Source organism: Gorilla gorilla, chromosome 5 (assembly GCF_029281585.2).
Source record: "Gorilla gorilla gorilla isolate KB3781 chromosome 5, NHGRI_mGorGor1-v2.1_pri, whole genome shotgun sequence".
NCBI classification, from domain to species: Eukaryota; Metazoa; Chordata; class Mammalia; order Primates; family Hominidae; genus Gorilla; species Gorilla gorilla.
In genome coordinates, this window is record NC_073229.2 from 197,136,326 (window position 1) to 197,145,925 (window position 9,600).

Here is a 9,600-nt window from a genome sequence, read left to right on the forward strand (position 1 = left end):
CCATGTTTATAGAGATAGCGGTGTAGACATTGCCACGTTTATACAGATAGCGGTTTAGATATTTCCATGTTTATAGAGATGGCGGTGTAGATATTTCCATGTTTTTACAGATAGCTCTGTAGATATTTCCATCTTTATACAGATGGTGGTGTAGATATTTCCATCCTTATACAGATAGCGGTGTAGTTATTTCCATGTTTATACAGATGGCGTTGTAGATATTTCCAAGTTTATAGAGATAACGGTGTAGTTATTTCCATGTTAATAGGCATAGCGGTGTAGATATTTCCATGTTTATAGAGACAGACGTGTAGATATTTCCTTCTTTATACAGATAGCGGTGTAGATATTTCCATGTTTATAGAGATAGCGGTATAGACATTTCCACATTTATACAGATAGCGGTGTAGATATTTATAGGTTCATACAGACGGTGGTGTAGATATTTCCATCTTTATACAGATAGCGGTGTAGATATTTCCATTTTTGTACAGATGGTGGAGAAGGTATTTCCTTCTTTATACAGATGGCAGTGCAGATATTTCCATGTTCATAGAGAAGGCGGTGTAGATATTTCCATGTTTACAGAGATAGAGGTGTAGATATTTCCTTGTTTATAGAGATAGTGGTGTAGATATTTCCATGATTATACAGATGGCGGTGTACATATTTCCATCTCTATAGAGATGGCGGTGTACATATATCCATGTTCATACAGATGGCGGTGTAGGTATTTCCATGTTTTTATTCATGGCGGTGTAGATATTTCCATGTTTATACAGATGGCGGTGTAGATATTTCCATGTTTATACAGTTAGCTGTGTTGATATTTCCATCGTTATACTGATGGCGGTGTAGATATTTCCATGTTTATACAGAAGGCGGTGTAGATATTTCCATGTTCATAGAGATTGCGGTGTAGATATTTCCATGTTTATACAGATAGCGGTGTAGATATTTCCATGTTTATACAGATAGCTGTGTAGATATTTCCATGTTTATAGAGATGGCGGTGTAGATATTTCCATGTTTATAGAGATAACGGTGTAGTTATTTCCATGTTAATAGGCATAGCGGTGTAGATATTTCCATGTTTATATAGACAGAGCTGTAGATATTTCCTTGTTTATACAGATAGCGGTGTAGATATTTCCATGTTTATAGAGATATCGGTGTAGACATTTCCACTTTTATACAGATAGTGGTTTAGATATTTAAAGGTTCATACACACGGTGGTGTAGATATTTCCATCCTTATACAGATAGCAGTGTAGATATTTCCATGTTTGTACAGATGGCGGTGTAGATATTTCCATCTTTTTACAGATGGCGGTGTAGATATTTCCATGTTCATAGAGATGGCGGTGTAGATATTTCCATGTTTACAGAGATAGAGGTGTAGATATTTCCTTGTTTATACAGATAGCGGTGTAGATATTTCCATGTTTGTACAGTTAGCTGTGTAGATATTTCCATCGTTATACTGATGGTGTTGTAGATATTTCCATGTTCCTACAGATGGCTGTGTAGATATTTCCATGTTTATACAGATGACGGTGTAGATATTTCCATGCTTATACAGAAGGTGGTGTAGATATTTCCATGTTTATAGAGATTGTGGTGTAGATATTTCCATGTTTATACAGATAGCGGTGTAGATATTTCCATGTTTATACAGATAGCTGTGTAGATATGTACATCTTTATAGAAATGGCGGTGTAGATATTTCCATGTTTATACAGATGGTGGTATAGATATTTCCATGTTTGTAGAGATAGTCGTGTAGTTATTTACATGTTAATAGCATAGCGGTGTAGATATTTACATGTTTATAGAGATAGAGGTGTAGATATTTCCTTGTTTATACAGATAGCGGTGTAGAAATTTCCATGTTTATAGAGATAGCGGTGTAGACATTGCGACATTTATACAGATAGCGGTGTAGATATTTCCATGTTTATAGAGATGGCGGTGTAGATAATTCCATGTTATACAGATAGCTCTGTAGATATTTCCATGTGTATACAGATGGCGGTGTAGATATTTCCATGTTTATAGAGATGGCGGTGTAGATATTTCCACGTTTATAGAGATAACGGTGTAGTTATTTCCATACTAATAGGCATAGCGGCGTAGATATTTCCATGTTTATAGAGACAGAAGTGTAGATATTTCCTTGTTTATTCAGATTGCGGTGTAGATATTTCCATGATTATACAGTTAGGTGTGTAGATATTTCCATCGTTATGCAGATGGCGGTGTAGATATTTCCATGTTCATACAGATGGCGGTGTAGATATTTCCATGTTTAAAGAGATGGCAGTGTAGATATTTCCATGTTTATACAGAAGGCGGTGTAGATATTTCCATGTTTATAGAGATGGAAGTGTAGATATTTCCATGTTTATACAGATAACGGTGTAGATATTTCCATGTTTATAGAGATGGCGGTGTAGATATTTCCATGTTTATAGAGATAACGGTGTAGTTATTTCCATGTTAATAGGCATAGCGGTGTAGATATTTCCATGTTTATATAGACAGAGCTGTAGATATTTCCTTGTTTATACAGATAGCGGTGTAGATATTTCCATGTTTATAGAGATATCGGTGTAGACATTTCCACTTTTATACAGATAGTGGTTTAGATATTTAAAGGTTCATACAGACGGTGGTGTAGATATTTCCATCCTTATACAGATAGCAGTGTAGATATTTCCATGTTTGTACAGATGGCGGTGTAGATATTTCCATCTTTTTACAGATGGCGGTGTAGATATTTCCATGTTCATAGAGATGGCGGTGTAGATATTTCCATGTTTACAGAGATAGAGGTGTAGATATTTCCTTGTTTATACAGATAGCGGTGTAGATATTTCCATGTTTGTACAGTTAGCTGTGTAGATATTTCCATCGTTATACTGATGGCGTTGTAGATATTTCCATGTTCCTACAGATGGCTGTGTAGATATTTCCATGTTTATACAGATGACGGTGTAGATATTTCCATGCTTATACAGAAGGTGGTGTAGATATTTCCATGTTTATAGAGATTGTGGTGTAGATATTTCCATGTTTATACAGACAGCGGTGTAGATATTTCCATGTTTATACAGATAGCTGTGTAGATATGTACATCTTTATAGAAATGGCGGTGTAGATATTTCCATGTTTATACAGATGGTGGTATAGATATTTCCATGTTTATAGAGATAGTCGTGTAGTTATTTACATGTTAATAGCATAGCGGTGTAGATATTTACATGTTTATAGAGATAGAGGTGTAGATATTTCCTTGTTTATACAGATAGCGGTGTAGAAATTTCCATGTTTATAGAGATAGCGGTGTAGACATTGCGACATTTATACAGATAGCGGTGTAGATATTTCCATGTTTATAGAGATGGCGGTGTAGATAATTCCATGTTATACAGATAGCTCTGTAGATATTTCCATGTTTATACAGATGGCGGTGTAGATATTTCCATGTTTATAGAGATGGCGGTGTAGATATTTCCACATTTATAGAGATAACGGTGTAGTTATTTCCATACTAATAGGCATAGCGGCGTTGATATTTCCATGTTTATAGAGACAGAAGTGTAGATATTTCCTTGTTTATACAGATAGCGGTGTAGATATTTCCATGTTTATACAGTTAGGTGTGTAGATATTTCCATCGTTATGCAGGTGGCGGTGTAGATATTTCCATGTTCATACAGATGGCGGTGTAGATATTTCCATGTTTAAAGAGATGGCAGTGTAGATATTTCCATGTTTATACAGAAGGCGGTGTAGATATTTCCATGTTTATAGAGACGGAAGTGTAGATATTTCCATGTTTATACAGATAACGGTGTAGATATTTCCATGTTTATACAGATAGCTGTGTAGATAATTACATCTTTATAAAAAAGGCGGTGTAGGTTTTTCCATGTTTATATAGATGGCAGTGTAGATATTTCCATCTTTATACAGATGGCGGTGTAGGTATTTCCATGTTTATAGAGATGGCAGTGTAGATATTTCCATGTTTATAGAGATAGAGGTGTAGATATTTCCTTGTTTATACAGATAGCGATGTAGATATTTCCATGTTTATAGAGATAGCGGTGTAGACATTGCCACGTTTATACAGATAGCGGGGTAGATATTTCCATGTTTAAAGAGATGGCGGTGTAGATATTTCCATGTTTATACAGATAGCTCTGTAGATATTTCCATCTTTATACAGATGATGGTGTAGATATATCCATCCTTATACAGAGGGCGGTGGAGATATTTCCATGTTTATACAGATGGCGGTGTAGATATTTCCATGTTTATATAGATGGCGGAGAAGGTATTTCCATGTTTATACAGATAGCTGTGTAGATATTTACATCTTTATACAAATGGCGGTGTAGGTTTTTCCATGTTTATATAGATGGCAGTGTAGATATTCCCATCTTTATACAGATGGCGGTGTAGGTATTTTCATGTTTATAGAGATGGCGGTGTAGCTATTTCCATGTTTATAGGGATAGCGGTGTAGTTATTTCCATGTTAATAGGCATAGCGGTGTAGATATTTCCATGTTTATAGAGATAGAGGTGTAGATATTTCCTTGTTTATACAGATAGCGGTGTAGATATTTCCATGTTTATAGAGATAGCGGTGTAGACATTGCCACGTTTATACAGATAGCGGTGTAGATATTTCCATGTTTATAGGGATGGCGGTGTAGATATTTCCATGTTTATACAGATAGCTCTGTAGATATTTCCATCTTTATACAGATGGCGGTGTAGGTATTTCCATTTTTATTGAGATGGCAGTGTAGATATTTCCATGTTTATAGAGATAGCGGTGTAGTTATTTACATGTTAATAGGCATAGCGGTGTAGATACTTCCAGGTATATAGCGATAGTGGTGTAGATATTTCCATGTTTATAGAGATAACGGTGTAGTTATTTCCATGTTAATAGGCATAGCGGTGTAGATATTTCCATGTTTATAGAGACAGAGCGGTAGATATTTCTTTGTTTATACAGATAGCGGTGTAGATATTTCCATGTTTATAGAGATATCGGTGTAGACATTTCCATTATATACAGATAGTGGTGTAGATATTTAAAGGTTCATACAGATGGTGTTGTAGATATTTCCATCCTTATACAGATAGCAGTTTAGATATTTCCATGTTTGTACAAATGGCGTTGTAGATATTTCCATCTTTTTACAGATGGCGGTGTAGATATTTCCATGTTTATACAGATGGCCGTGTAGATTTTCCCATCTCTATACAGATGGCGGTGTACATATATCCATGTTCATACAGACGGCGGTGTAGGTATTTCCATGTTTTTAGAAATGGAGGTGTAGATATTTCCATGTTTATACAGATAGCGGTGTAGATATTTCCATGTTTATACAGTTAGCTTTGGAGATATTTCCTTCGTTATACTGATTGCGGTGTAGATATTTCCATGTTCATACAGATGGTGGTGTAGATATTTCCATGTTCATACAGATGGCGGTGTAGATATTTCCATGTTTATACAGATAGCGGTGTAGATATTTCCGTGTTTATACAGATAGCTGTGTGGATATTTACATCTTTATACAAATGGCGGTGCAGGTTTTTCCATGTTTATATAGTTGGCAGTGTAGATATTTCCATCTTTATACAGATGGCGGTGTAGGTATTTCCATTTTTATAGAGATGGCGCTGTAGATATTTCCATATTTATAGAGATAGTGGTGTAGTTATTTACAAGTTAATAGGCATAGCGGTGTAGATATTTCCATGTTTATAGAGATAGAGGTGTAGACATTTCCTTGTTTATACAGATAGCGGTGTACATATTTCCATGTTTATCGAGATAGCGGTGTAGACATTGCGACGTTTATACAGATAGCGGTGTAGATATTTCCATGTTTATAGAGATGGCGGTGTAGATATTTCCATGTTTATACAGATAGCTCTGTAGATATTTCCATCTTTATACAGATGGTGGTGTAGATATTTCCATCCTTATACAGATAGCGCTGTAGATATTTCCATGTTTATACAGATGGCGGTGTAGATATTTCCAAGTTTATAGAGATGGCGATATAGATATTTCCACGTCTATAGAGATAACGGTGTAGTTATTTCCATATTATTAGGCATAGCGGTGTAGATATTTCCATGTTTATAGAGACAGAGGTGTAGATATTTCCTTGTTTATACATATAGTGGTGTAGATATTTCCATGTTTATACAGTTAGCTGTGTAGATATTTCCATCGTTATACAGATGGCGGTGTAGATATTTCCATGTTCATACAGATGGCGGTGTAGATATTTCCATGTTTATAGAGATGACGGTGTAGATATTTCCATATTCATACAGAAGGCGGTGTAGGTATTTCCATGTTTATAGAGATGGCAGTGTAGAGATTTCCATGTTTATACAGATAGCGGTGTAGATATTTCCATGTTTATACAGATAGCTGTGTAGATATTTACATCTTTATACAAATGGCTGTGTAGGTTTTTCCATGTTTATATAGATGGCAGTGTAGATATTTCCATCTTTGTACAGATGTCAGTGTAAGTATTTCCATGTTTATAGAGATGGCGGTGTAGATATTTCCATGTTTATAGAGATAGCGGTGTAGTTATTTACATGTTAATAGGCATAGCGGTGTAGATATTTCCATGTTTATAGAGATAGCGGTGTAGACATTTCCATGTTTATACAGATAGCGGTGTAGATATTTCCATGTTCATAGAGATGGCGGTGTAGATATTTCCATGTTTATACAGATAGCTCTGTAGATATTTCCATCTTTATACAGATGGTGGTGTAGATATTTCCATCCTTATACAGATAGTGGTGTAGATATTTCCATGTTTATACAGACGGCGGTGTAGATATTTCCATGTTTATAGAGATGGCGGTGTAGATATTTCCAAGTTTATAGAGATAATGGTGTTGTTATTTCCATATTAATAGGCATAGCGGTGTAGATATTTCCATGTTTATAGAGACAGAAGTGTAGATATGTCCTTGTTTCTACAGATAGCGGTGTAGATATTTCCATGTTTATAGAGATAGTGGTGTAGACATTTCCACATTTATACAGATAGTGGTGTAGATATTTAAAGGTTCATACAGATGGTGGTGTAGATATTTCCATACTTATACAGATAGCGGTGTAAATATTTCCATGTTTGTACAGATGGCGGAGTAGATATTTCCTTCTTTATACAGATGGCGGTGCAGATATTTCCATGTTCATAGAGAAGGCGGTGTATATATTTCCATGTTTACAGAGATAGAGGTGTAGATATTTCCTTGTTTATAGAGATAGCGGTGTAGATATTTCCATCTCTATACAGATGGCGGTGTACATATATCCATGTTCAAACAGATGGCGGTGTAGGTATTTCCATGTTTTTAGTCGTGGCCGTGTAGATATTTCCATGTTTATACAGATAGCGGTGTAGATATTTCCATGTTTATACAGTTAGCTGTGTAGATATTTCCATCATTATACTGATGGCGGTGTAGATATTTCCATGTTCGTACAGATGGCGGTGTAGATATTTCCATGTTTATACAGATGACGGTGTAGATATTTCCATGTTTATACAGAATGCGGTGTAGATATTTCCATGTTTATAGAGATGGCAGTGTAGATATTTCCATGTATATACAGATAGCGGTGTAGATATTTCCATGTTTATACAGATAGCTGTGTAGATATTTACATCTTTATAAAAATGGCGGTGTAGGTTTTTCCATGTTTATATAGATGGCATTGTAGATATTTCCATCTTTGTACAGATGGCTGTGTAGGTATTTCCATGTTTATAGAGATGGCGGTGTAGATATTTCCATGTTTATAGAGATAGTCGTGTAGTTATTTACATGTTAATAGCATAGTGGTGTAGATATTTCCAAGTTTATAGAGATAGAGGTGTAGATATTTCCTTGTTTATACAGATAGCGGTGTAGATATTTCCATGTTTATAGAGATGGCGGTGTAGATATTTCCATGTTATACAGATAGCTCTGTAGATATTTCCATGTTTATACAGATGGCGGTGTATATATTTCCATGTTTATAGAGATGGCGGTGTAGATATTTCCACGTTTATAGAGATATCGGTGTAGTTATTTCCATACTAATAAGTATAGCGGCGTAGACATTTCCATGATTATAGAGACAAAAGTGTAGATATTTCCTTGTTTATACAGAGAGCGGTGTAGATATTTCCATGTTTATACAGATAACGGTGTAGATATTTCCATGTTTATACAGATAGCTGTGTAGATATTTACATCTTTATACAAATGGCGGTGTAGGTTTTTCCATGTTTATATAGATGGCAGTGTAGTTATTTCCATCTTTATACAGATGGCGGTGTAGGTATTTCCATGTTTATAGAGATGGCGGTGTAGATATTTCCATGTTTATAGAGATAGAGGTGTAGATATTTCCTTGTTTATACAGATAGCGGTGTAGATATTTCCATGTTTATAGAGATAGCGGTGTGGACATTGCCACGTTTATACAGAGAGCGAGGTAGATATTTCCATGTTTATAGAGATGGCGGTGTAGATATTTCCATGTTTATACAGATAACTCTGTAGATATTTCCATGTTTATACAGATGGTGGTGTAGATATTTCCATCCTTAAACAGATGGCGGTGTAGATATTTCCATGTTTATACAGATGGCGGTGTAGATATTTCCATGTTTATATAGATGGCGGAGTAGATATTTCCATGTTTATACAGATAGCTGTGTAGATATTTACATCTTTATACAAATGGCGGTGTAGGTTTTTCCATGTTTATATAGATGGCAGTGTAGATATTGCCATCTTTATACAGATGGCGGTGTAGGTATTTTCATGTTTATAGAGATGGCGGTGTAGCTATTTCCATGTTTATAGAGATAGCGGTGTAGTTATTTCCATGTTAATAGGCATAGCGGTGTAGATATTTCCATGTTTATAGAGATAGAAGTGTAGATATTTCCTTGTTTATACAGATAGCGGTGTAGATATTTCCATGTTTATAGAAAGCGGTGTAGACATTGCCACGTTTATACAGATAGCGGTGTAGATATTTCCATGTTTATAGAGATGACGATGTAGATATTTCCATGTTTATACAGATAGCTCTGTAGATATTTCCATCTTTATACAGATGGCGGTGTAGGTATTTCCATTTTTATAGAGATGGCGGTGTAGATATTTCCATGTTTATAGAGATAGCGGTGTAGTTACTTACATTTTAATAGGCATAGCGGTGTAGATATTTCCATGTTTATAGAGACAGAGCTGTAGATATTTCTTTGTTTATACAGATAGCGGTGTAGATATTTCCATGTTTATGGAGATATCGGTGTAGACATTTCCATTATATACAGATAGTGGTGTAGATATTTAAAGGTTCATACAGATGGTGGTGTAGATATTTCCATACTTATACAGACAGCGGTGTAGATATTTCCATGTTTGTACAGATGGCGGAGTAGATATTTCCTTCTTTATACAGATGGCGGTGCAGATATTTCCATGTTCATACAGATGGCGGTGTAGATATTTCCATGTTTAT